This window comes from Pseudophryne corroboree, chromosome 4 (genome assembly GCF_028390025.1).
Source record: "Pseudophryne corroboree isolate aPseCor3 chromosome 4, aPseCor3.hap2, whole genome shotgun sequence".
In the NCBI taxonomy this organism is placed as follows: domain Eukaryota; kingdom Metazoa; phylum Chordata; class Amphibia; order Anura; family Myobatrachidae; genus Pseudophryne; species Pseudophryne corroboree.
The window spans coordinates 660,429,417-660,441,466 of NC_086447.1; the positions used below are offsets into that span (position 1 = coordinate 660,429,417).

The 12,050-nt window shown below is 46.9% G+C and overlaps 1 protein-coding gene across 3 annotated transcripts in view; it reads left to right on the forward strand.

Annotated features, from left to right (window-relative positions):
- SMYD3 (SET and MYND domain containing 3) overlaps positions 1 to 12,050 on the forward strand; it is a 1,661,405-nt gene that overhangs the window by 403,048 nt on the left and 1,246,307 nt on the right. The gene's annotated exons all lie outside the window — the stretch shown is intronic.

The window sequence follows — 12,050 nt, forward strand, 5'->3', positions numbered from 1 at the left end:
TGCTGGGGTTCCTGAAAGGACCATGGGGAATAGCGGCTCCGCAGGAGACAGGGCACAAAAGTAAAGCTTTCCGATCAGGTGGTGTGCACTGGCTCCTCCCCCTATGACCCTCCTCCAAGCCAGTTAGATTTTTGTGCCCGGCCGAGAAGGGTGCAATCTAGGTGGCTCTCCTAAAGAGCTGCTTAGAAAAGTTTAGCTTAGGTTTTTTATTTTACAGTGAGTCCTGCTGGCAACAGGATCACTGCAACGAGGGACTTAGGGGAGAAGAAGTGAACTCACCTGCGTGCAGGATGGATTGGCTTCTTGGCTACTGGACATCAGCTCCAGAGGGACGATCACAGGTACAGCCTGGATGGTCACCGGAGCCTTGCCGCCGGCCCCCTTGCAGATGCTGAAATAAGAAGAGGTCCAGAATCGGCGGCAGAAGACTCCTCAGTCTTCTAAAGGTAGCGCACAGCACTGCAGCTGTGCGCCATTTTCCTCTCAGCACACTTCACACGGCAGTCACTGAGGGTGCAGGGCGCTGGGAGGGGGGCGCCCTGGGAGGCAAATGAAAACCTATTTTGGCTAAAAATACCTCACATATAGCCTCCGGAGGCTATATGGAGATATTTAACCCCTGCCAGAATCCGTTAAGAGCGGGAGACGAGGCCGCCGAAAAAGGGGCGGGGCCTATCTCCTCAGCACACAGCGCCATTTTCCCTCACAGAAAGGCTGGAGGGAAGGCTCCCAGGCTCTCCCCTGCACTGCACTACAGAAACAGGGTTAAAACAGAGAGGGGGGGCACTAATTTGGCGTTAGAAATATATAAAAAAGATGCTATAAGGGAAAACACTTATATAAGGTTGTCCCTATATAATTATAGCGTTTTTGGTGTGTGCTGGCAAACTCTCCCTCTGTCTCTCCAAAGGGCTAGTGGGTCCTGTCCTCTATCAGAGCATTCCCTGTGTGTGTGCTGTGTGTCGGTACGTGTGTGTCGACATGTAGGAGGACGATGTTGGTGAGGAGGCGGAGCAATTGCCTGTAATGGTGATGTCACTCTCTAGGGAGTCGACACCGGAATGGATGGCTTATTTAGGGAATTACGTGATAATGTCAACACGCTGCAAGGTCGGTTGACGACATGAGACGGCCGACAAACAATTAGTACCGGTCCAGACGTCTCAAAAACACCGTCAGGGGTTTTTAAAACGCCCGTTTACTTTAGTCGGTCGACACAGACACAGACAGGGACACTGAATCCAGTGTCGACGGTGAATAAACAAACGTATTCCTTATTAGGGCCACACGTTAAAGGCAATGAAGGAGGTGTTACATATTTCTGATACTACAAGTACCACAAAAGAGGGTATTATGTGGGATGTGAAAAAACTACCATAGTTTTTCCTGAATCAGATAAATTAAATAAAGTGTGTGATGATGCGTGGGTTCCCCCCGATAGAAAATTATGGGCGGTATACCCTTTCCCGCCAGAAGTTAGGGCGCGTTGGGAAACACCCCTTAGGGTGGATAAGGCGCTCACACGCTTATCAAAACAAGTGGCGGTACCGTCTATAGATAGGGCCGTCCTCAAGGACCAGCTGACAGGAGGCTGGAAAATATCATAAAAAGTATATACACACATACTGGTGTTATACTGCGACCAGCGATCGCCTCAGCCTGGATGTGCAGAGCTGGGGTGGCTTGGTCGGATTCCCTGACTAAAAATATTGATACCCTTGACAGGGACAGTATTTTATTGACTATAGAGCATTTAAAGGATGCATTTCTATATATGCGAGATACACAGAGGGATATTTGCACTCTGGCATCAAGAGTAAATGCGATGTCCATAACTGCCAGAAGATGTTATGGACACGACAGTGGTCAGGTGATGCAGATTCCAAACGGCACAAAGGTGTATTGCCGTATAAAGGAAGAGGAGTTATTTGGGGTCGGTCTATCGGACCTGGTGGCCACGGCAACTGCTGGAAAATCCACCGTTTTTACCCTAAGTCACATCTCTGCAGAAAAAGACACCGTCTTTTCAGCCTCAGCCCTTTCGTCCCTATATGATCATATCTGCCCAGGGATAGAGGAAAGGGAAGAAGACTGCAGCAGGCAGCCCATTCCCAGGAACAGAAGCGTTCCACCGCTTCTGACAAGTTCTCAGCATGGCGCTGAGACCGTACAGGACCCCTGGATCCTACAAGTAGTATCCAAGGGGTACAGATTGGAATGTCGAGACGTTTCCCCTTCGCAGGCTCCTGAAGTCTGCTTTACCAAGGTCTCCCTCCGACAAGGAGGCAGTATGGGAAAAAATTCACAAGCTGTATTCCCAGCAGGTGATAATTAAATTACCCCTCCTACTACAAGAAAAGGGGTATTATTCCACACTATATTGTGGTACTGAAGCCAGAAGGCTAGGTGAGACTTATTCTAAATCTAAAAATTTTTTGAACACTTACAAAGGTTCAAATCAAGATGGAGTCACTCAGAGCAGTGATAACGAACAGGAAGAAGGGGACTATATAGTGTCCCGGGACATCAGGGATGCTTACCTCTATGTCCCAAATTTGCCCTTCTCACTAAGGGTACCTCAGGTTCGTGGTGCAGAACTGTCACTATCCGTTTCAGACGCTGCCGTTTGGATTGTCCACGGCACCCCGGGTCTTTACTAAGGTAATGGCCGAAATGATGATTCTTCTTCGAAGAAAAGGCGTCTTAATTATCCCTTACTTGGACGATCTCCTGATAAGGGCATAGTCCAGGGAACAGTTGGAGGTAGGAGTAGCACTATCTCGGATACTGCTACAACAGCACGGGTGGATTCTAAATATTCCAAAATCGCAGCTGATCCCGACGACACGTCTGCTGTGCCTAGGGATGATTCTGGACACAGTCCAGAAAAAGGTGTTTCTCCCGAAAGAGAAAGCCAGGGAGTTATCCGAGCTAGTCAGGAACCTCCTAAAAACAGTGCATCATTGCACAAGGGTCCTGGTAGAAAATGGTGGCTTCCTACGAAGCAATTCCATTCGGCAGATTTCACGCAAGAACTTTTCAGTGGGATCTGCTGGACAAATGGTCCGGATCGCATCTTCAGATGCATCAGCGGATAACCCTATATCCAAGGACAAGGGTGTCTCTCCTGTGGTGGTTATAGAGTGCTCATCTTCTAGAGGGCCGCAGATTCGGCATTCAGGATTGGATGCTGGTGACCACGGAGCCCAGCCCGAGAGGCTGGGGAGCAGTCACACAAGGAAAAAATTTCCAGGGAGTGTGATCAAGTCTGGAGACTTTTCTCCACATAAATATACTGGAGCTAAGGGTAAATTTATAATGCTCTAAGCTTAGCAAGACCTCTGCTTCAAGGTCAGCCGGTATTGATCCAGTGGGAAAAACATCACGGCAGTCGCCCACGTAAACAGACAGGGCGACACAAGAAGCAGGAGGGCAATGGCAAAAACTGCAAGGACTTTTCGCTGGGCGGAAAATCATGTGATAGCACTGTCAGCAGTGTTTCATCCCGGGAATGGAAACTGGGAAGCAGACTTCCTCAGCAGGCACGACCTCCACCCGGGAGAGTGGAAACTTCATCGGGAAGTTTTTTCCACATGATTGTAAACCGTTGGGAAATACCAAAGGTGGACATGATGGCGTCCCGTCTGAACAAAAAACGGGACAGGTATTGCGCCAGGTCAAGAGACCCTCAGGCAATAGCTGTGGACGTTCTGGTAACACCGTGGGTGTACCAGTCGGTGTATGTGTTCCCTCCTCTGCTTCTCATACCTAAGGTGCTGAGAATTATAAGACGTAGAGGAGTAAGAACTATACTCATGGCTCCGGATTGGCCAAGAAGGACTTGGTACCCGGAACTTCAAGAGATGTTTACAGAGGTCTTATGGCCTCTGCCGCTAAGAAGGGACTTGCTTCAGCAAGTACCATGTCTGTTCCAAGACTTACCGCAGCTGCGTTTGTTGGCATGGCGGTGGAACGCCGGATCCTAAGGGAAAAAGGCATTCCGGAAGAGGTCATTCCTACCCTGGTCAAAGCCAGAAAGGAGGTGACCGCACAACATTATCACCACATGTGGCGAAAATATGTTGCGTGGGGTGAGGCCAGGAAGGCCCCACAAAGAAATTTCAACTCGGTCGATTCCTGCATTTCCTGCAAACAGGAGTGTCTATGGGCCTCAAATTGGGGTCCATTAAGGTTCAAATTTCGGCCCTGTCAATTTTCTTCCAGAAAGAATTGGCTTCAGTTCCTGAAGTCCAGAACTTTGTCAAGGGAGTATTGCATATACAACCCTCTTTTGTGCCTCCAGTGGCACTGTGGGATCTCAACGTAGTTCTGGGATTCTTCAAATCACATTGGTTTAAAACCAGTCAAATCTGTGGATTTGAAGCATCTCACATGAAAAGTGACCATGTTCTTGGCCCTGGCCTGGACCAGGCGAGTGTCAAATTGGTGGTTTTTTTCTCAAAAAAGCCCATATTTGTTTGTCCATTCGGACAGGGCAGAGCTGCGGACTCGTCCCCAGTTCTCTCCCTAAGGTGGTGTCAGTGTTTCACCTGAACCAGCTTATTGTGGTGCCTTGCACCTACTAGGGACTTGGAGGACTCCAAGTTGCTAGATGTTGTCAGGGCCCTGAAAATATAGGTTCCAGGACGGCTGGAGTCAGGAAAACTGACTTGCTCTTATCCTGTATGCACCCAACAAACTGGGTGCTCTTGCTTTTAAGCAGACTATTGCTAGTTGGATGTGTAATACAATTCAGCTTGCACATTCTGTGGCAGGCCTGCCACAGCCAAAATATGTAAATGCCCATTCCACAAGGAAGGTGGGCTCATCTTGGGCGGCTGCCCGAGGGGTCTCGGCTTTACAACTTTGCCGAGCGGTTATTTAGTCAGGGGCAAACACGTTTGTAAAATCCTACAAACTTGATACCCTGGCTAAGGAGGACCTGGAGTTCTCTCATTCGGTGCTGCAGAGTCATCCGCACTCTCCCGCCCGTTTGGGAGCTTTGGTATAATCCCCATGGTCCTTTCAGGAACCCCAGCATCCACTAGGACGATAGAGAAAATAAGAATTTACTTACCGATAATTCTATTTCTCGGAGTCCGTAGTGGATGCTGGGCGCCCATCCCAAGTGCGGATTATCTGCAATACTTGTACATAGTTACAAAAATCGGGTTATTATTGTTGTGAGCCATCTTTTCAGAGGCTCCGCTGTTATCATACTGTTAACTGGGTTTAGATCACAAGTTGTACGGTGTGATTGGTGTGGCTGGTATGAGTCTTACCCGGGATTCAAAATTCCTCCCTTATTGTGTACGCTCGTCCGGGCACAGTACCTAACTGGCTTGGAGGAGGGTCATAGGGGGAGGAGCCAGTGCACACCACCTGATCGGAAAGCTTTACTTTTGTGCCCTGTCTCCTGCGGAGCCGCTATTCCCCATGGTCCTTTCAGGAACCCCAGCATCCACTACGGACTCCGAGAAATAGAATTATCGGTAAGTAAATTCTTATTATTTCTGCAACCAGGGTCGGCTCAAAGAGCCCGAGGCTGGTTATGCTTAGGAGGGGGGACCCCACGCATTTTTTTCCCCCGAAAATAACCACTTTCCCACCCCTTCCCACTGATATACATGCACGGATCTCATGGATCCGTGCATGCCTATCCAATCACGGGGAAAAAAAGCAGGTCTGTTTTTTTTTTTAGCACTTTTTTACGAGTTGTAATTTTTCACGGCAGTGTTTTATTTTTTTTTGCTTTGCACTTCTTAGTAAATGACCGAGATTCATACTTAAACAGCCGCGTTTTGACCGATGGTGTTTTCATTCGTAATTTTTTTGTTGGACTTCCAAAAAAATATGAATGCCCTCATCACTGCCGTGATTTGAGTTTAGTAAATGACCGAGATGACACTTTGAAGAAAAAACGGCATCTCGGTCAAAATCGGGATCTTAGTAAATATACCCCTAGGAGTGCAACGTCTGCGGTTTGTGTATATCTTCTATCACGGAGCCACCCGTTGCAGAAGCTGTTTCAAGGAGAGCTAGATCACATGCATGATAGATAGATATTTATTTATTTATACTGTATGTGTGTGTGTGTGTGTGTGTGTGTGTGTGTGTGTGTGTGTGTGTATGTATATATTTTGCTTAAAGTGGACCTCATCCCCCCTCCATTGGTGCCACTACCCTTCTTGTCCACCTCGAAGGTACACTGACCCCAGCCTCTCCTCTTCTTACCTACTTGGGTGCCCAAGAAATAATGTATATTTTATGACATTAAATATTTGGGGATAATGTGAATGGATAGAAAGGAGAGAGAATAAAGAAAGAGGGGTTACTTGCAAAGGAGGTTGGAGGGATTGTGTCATGAGATAGCAGTAGACTACAATCTTTTCTGTCCTTATTGCTGGCTTTTTTCCTGCTCTGTCTGTTTCTGGTCTTTCACCCCTTTTTCTCCTGTAATGTGCTGTTGCTCCTTCAACGTGCTAACCCATCTTTAGTGCTGTCCCTTATCGGTCCTACCTTCTCCGTACTTTCCTCTCTTTGCTATTCCTTCTCTGTTCTGTTAATATTTTGCTATTCTTTCTGCAGCCATGTCTCGACCGCAGCGTTCAGTGGTTATCCTGGCCCGTTACCTTGTGTATCCCCACTCTGTGCCGGAGGTCCTGACCTCTGTCTGGCATCCCTGCGACGTTGATCTGTTTTGTGGCATTTCTGGATCACTGATCTAGTGGGCAGTGCGCTCTGGTGGTATGTGGCTTTTTCCTGTCAGCTCCCCTCACAGCAGCGTGGTCGGGGGAGAACTGCGGGAGGGCCCAGGGCTCCTATCTAACGTTGGCTGGCACTGCTGCAGCTGTTCACCATAGGATGGACTTGCGGACGGATCTTCCAATTACAACTGACAGAATGCAGCACACTATATTCCGGACAACTTTATCATGTATATACTGTGGTAAGAGGGTTGGTGTCTCACCACAATTGCCCACATTTCTGTGGAATCAGCCCCCTTCAAGAGATAGGAATAAAAGACACGCACCTTTTGTATCTGCAGTGGTGATCTATAATTCCGGGCTTTCTGGATTGCACAGCTGCAAGTGGAAAAAGAGAAGTCTGTTTTTTCCAGGTCCCCCAGAGACAGCAGGAAGTCAGAAGCAGGAGTTTACAAGTCACATTCACCCAGTGCACAGGGCGCTGATGCCTGTTAGAGACCAGTGAGTAGGGATCAGTTTGTAGTGCCAGGGACTGTGGACATTAGATATAATTTATTATCATTTGTTTTTTTATGGAGTAGTTTTTTAACTGTTCAAACATATTTTATTAATTGGCTTTCCGAATTGAGATTAGACTGGCTCCTTGAATCAGTAAGCATTTTGGTTTTAAAATTTAAAGCTTACTTTAATAGTTTCCTGCTCTGGTGCCTGGGGAAAAGCATGTATTGCATGTAAGTAATTTTACATGAATAACATTCACAATAATAATGTAAGCAAAGCTTGCATGAAAGAGTACAATTATTTCATCTAAGATGGCTTTCAACATATTTATTACGCATTACAATAATGGCATTCATTTCTGAGAAAAATAACAGCTGAGCATAAAATAAGTGTTGAATATTCAACACTATGGCCATATTTATCAATTATCATGTTTTAGACCCGATAAGTATAGTTTCTTATCATGGCTTATTAAGACAATAAGGAATTATAGATCTCCGAGATGTACCAAAAATCACATCCAGACACATTTTCCAATAGTAGGTCGTCCCTGCAATGTATAAGAGTAAAGTGATTGCTGATGCAATCACTTCACATTCAGTTTTTGGAACCCAGCCCACTACTATGCATGCACGGTCTACTGACTGCGCATGTGCAAATGGGGAGAGCTGAGAAGGGACATGTGGGGTCTCCCTGTAGTCAGATCATTAGGATTTACTGACGATCGGGATGCTTGTCGTCAGTATACCGACAACGGCATCCCGAATGTCAGCAGGGCGAGCGCAAAGAGTCCCCTTGTGGGCTCGCCACCCTGCTGCGCTCACCACAGGTTCTGTTCCCACTCTATGGGCGTCACGGACACCCACGAGTGGGAATAGTCCCTGTTAGCCGGGATTCCGGCAACTCAACTGCATTCCTCCTCTTCTGGTACTTTTTTTTTGCGTAATGTAGCTCCTAGGCTATAACGGCTGGGCCAAGGAAGTATTCCTGCTTGGTAAATCCAATAACATAACAGCCCCCACAGAAACCTGTGAGGGCTGCTTTGCCATTGGTAATGGAGGGAACTAAGCAGTAATTGGAGATATAGCCTGCGGTCCCTCCATTTGAAATGCTGGATCCTGTTTTCTAAGGATATCCCGCAAATACTCTTTAATAAATATGCCCCTTGTGTATGTGAGGTGGTTCATAATTGAATGTATTTATATACAGTGTGTTTAAAAAGTTCACAGCCAGTGTCTGGCTGGCAAGTTTTTGTTTGGGATCAAATTGCAAGAAAGTGGTCCTGACTTTTCTAACAATGTATGATTACAGAAAATGGGTGTGATAAAAATCTTAAAAACTAATGATTTGGTAGATACTCAACAACAATTTGAGAGCAAAATATTTTGGTCAAATAAAATATATAAAATATATCATTGGCAATTCTCTTATTATACTAAATAAAATTCACAGTCAGGGGCAGGAGTAGCAGTGCCACAGACATTGTGATGTCACTGATCCAGGGACAAGGCTTGGATCACTGCAGACTTCGCTAGTTACAGCCAATCAGCAGATGGAATGGATAGCTTGTTGTCTCAGGCTCTTTTTGTTATATGTTTATATCACATTCATTTATGTGTCTTTTATTCTTCAGTAAAGTTGCCCTTTTGAAATGTTCTTCACCATTGTGCGTCCCTTGTGTTCTTCTCCCTGCATTACAGATACGGCTCTTGTGTAGAAGGCACTTTTTATTGTTGATTAGCAGAACTCTATATTGTTCCATTATAAAATCGAAACCTTTGAGCTGTAATCGTACAACCTCAGTTGCTAAACTATATGGTAACAATAAATCTAGTGTCTCATGTGTCCTTCCATAACTAGCACATTTTTCCCTTATAGGTCCATAAGCTGTGCTACAATTTGTTTTCCAAGGGCATCTAGCGTATACTGTGGTGGATATACTGGAATCCAGCAAGAGGATATGCGAGCTGCATTACTTTGTCATATGGAAAGTCTGTAGCAGTCATTCACAACCTCAGTCCTCAAGGCATTCTAACAGTCCAGGTTTGAGTGATATCCATGCCTGAGCACAGGTGTCTTAATAAGCACCTCAGTAGTTACGTTTTAACCATCTGTGCTGAAGCCTGGATATCCTTAAAACTTACACTGTTAGTATGCCATGAGGACCAAAGCTGGGAATACCTGGTCTAGTATGGCCAAGTGGTCCTGGGTACCTGAAGCATAGTACATATGAGTACTATCTTTCTTGTCATCCAGGCAACCATTGATTCCCTGATAGTTACCATGGAAGGGGGATACATTTGTGTCCAGTGCTGGTACAGTCACAGCTGTATGAGTCTTGTATGACCTGCCAAAATGTACATTTTTTGTTCCCTGGTGGTACTAAAGGTTGCAGTCAGTGATAGTATTTACTCTAGACTTTAAGTTGGTCAAATACTGTTTGTGTAGGAATTATTGTAGGTTAAAAAGACTATTTTATTTTTACAGCCATACTCACTTGCCACAACACCATGCCCTCCCACAGTGCCGTAACTAGACATTTTAGCGCTGCGTGCAAGAAACAGCATCGGCCCCCCCCCCCCCCATTGCATATGAAAAATACATAGGGGCGTAGCTTCATGTGAAAGGGGCATGGCCACAGAGCTCCCTTTGACACATTACGGCAGGCAGAGCCCCCTTTTACACCTAACGAAAGGTAGCGTCACCTTTTACACATTATGGCAGCAGAGTCCTCCTCTGTACACATTACAGCAGTCAGAGTCCTGTTTTTACACATTAGGCAGGCAGTTTGCCCCATTTTACACATTTGGCAGGGTTAGAGCAGGTGAGCGGAACGTAGGGGGAGAGCGAGGGTTAGAGCAGGTGAGAGGAATGTAGGGTGAGAGCGAGGGTTAGAGCAGGTGAGAGGAACGTAGGGGGAGAGCGAGGGTGAGAGGAACGTGGGGGGAGAGTGAGGGTTAGAGCAGGTGAGGACCACGCTGGGGGAGGTTTAGGGAGATAGCAGGTGAGAGGAATGCGGGGGGAGGTTTAGGGAAAGAGCGAGTGAGAGGAACGCGGGGGGAGGATTAGGGAGAGAGCGAGTGAGAGGAACACGGGGGAGGATTAGGGAGAGAGCGAGTGAGAGAAACGGGGGAAGGATTAGGGAGAGAGCAAGTGAGAGGAACGCGGGGGAAGGATTAGGGAGAGAGCGAGTGACAGGAACGCAGGAGGAGGATTAGGTTGAGAGCGAGTGAGAGGAACGTGGGGGGGAGGTTTAGGGGGTAAGAGGAATGCAGGGGGAGGTTTAGGGAGTGAGAGAATCGCAAAGAGAGGTTTATAGAGTGAGTGAGAGGAACGCGGGGTGGAGGGCTTGGGATAGAGGTGAGAGATGGAGGGGAGAGCTATGAAGGGAGCAGGTGAGCGGCACACCGGGGGGTGGAAGGGAGGCTTTAATAAGTTCCTAACCTGTGGTGGTGGTGTGCGCTGGTGTAAGTCAGACTCCTGGATGGATGAATCCAGCGCTGACAGGCGCTGATGTAGGGTCCCTGCTCCATGTCTTCCCCGGCTATTCTGCTGCTGCAGCTCCCCGTGTCAGGTGTCGAACGCTGGCTGGCTAAGAGGAAGAAGATTCTTGGCTGCCCTGGGCGCGCATGATGACGTCACGCCCGGCATAGAGTAGCGCAGCTGAGGGGAGAAGGGATTGCTGAAGAGCATGTTCAGCGCCTCAGCCTCCTCCCCTTAAGATCAGCTGCTGCCGGGTGACACCTCCAGTCCTCCACAGTAGCAACGCTGGTGAGCGGAGCAGCGGTGGCGCAGCTGGGGGGGGGGAGGGGGGGAGGGAAGAAGATTGATAAGGTGGATAAGGGAGACGTAGAGGCGAACAAAGCACCCATCAAACTAGCAGTTCTCTCCACCCAGCGGGTGCATGCAGAGTTTTTCCGCCTCACAGCGCATTGCGCAGTGTGCAATGCCCTCTCGCCCATAGCTCTTTACGGCACTGCCCTCCCATAGCAACATAGTCTCCCTACCTTCTGTTGTAACACAGACCTCTGCGCAATCCTTAACTGTGCTTCCTGCCATGCAGCACACACCCTTATTTTACTATTAGAATTATCCTTTGTTAAGCACCAACATACAGATGTGTCCTCATACATCTTTGCTACAGTCACGCCAAACAGCACTTCTTGGCACATCAGGTCCTGTTAAAATCTTCTAGCGTCGGGTGTCTTTATGCCGATCGTGCATCTAAAGGGGCAATCAATTGGGGCAATTTGCAGATGATTGTGCATATAAATCTGCAATATATGGGGTTCACAAGATAGCACAAATCGATTGGGATTATTAAATCAGATTTTTCAACATGTTTAATTTCACAGATCAATTGGGATTGTAGTTTGCTAGTGTATGGGCAACAATCATCGGCAGATCGTTTCTAGTAAACTGAGTCTTTCAAGATTGCCAGATCTGTTTAACTGAAAATGATCTGCAAATCACTTAAAAATATCTGTAATGTATGGTCAGATGGATTGTAAAAACAATAAATCTGGGTAAAAAAAAAACCTCAGGGACCTCAGGATCTGTGAAACAAATTTGCGATTGTATGAGCCTCTTTAGTCTCAATGAAATGTGACTAGGATGTACGAGGAGACTCTACTTATTACTTTGATATGTGTGCGACTGAGTCTCTGAATCTGCATACAAAGTGCTACAATGCAGCAGCCGCAGCTTTTTTCCAACACAAATTCTGCTTTACTCTGTATACAGACTCAGTCACACAAGGTATACAAGTATCATATATCGAATTCATCAGCAGTCTTCTTGTGTTACAACTAAGACCAATTTTCTGCAGGAAAGACGGCCAAC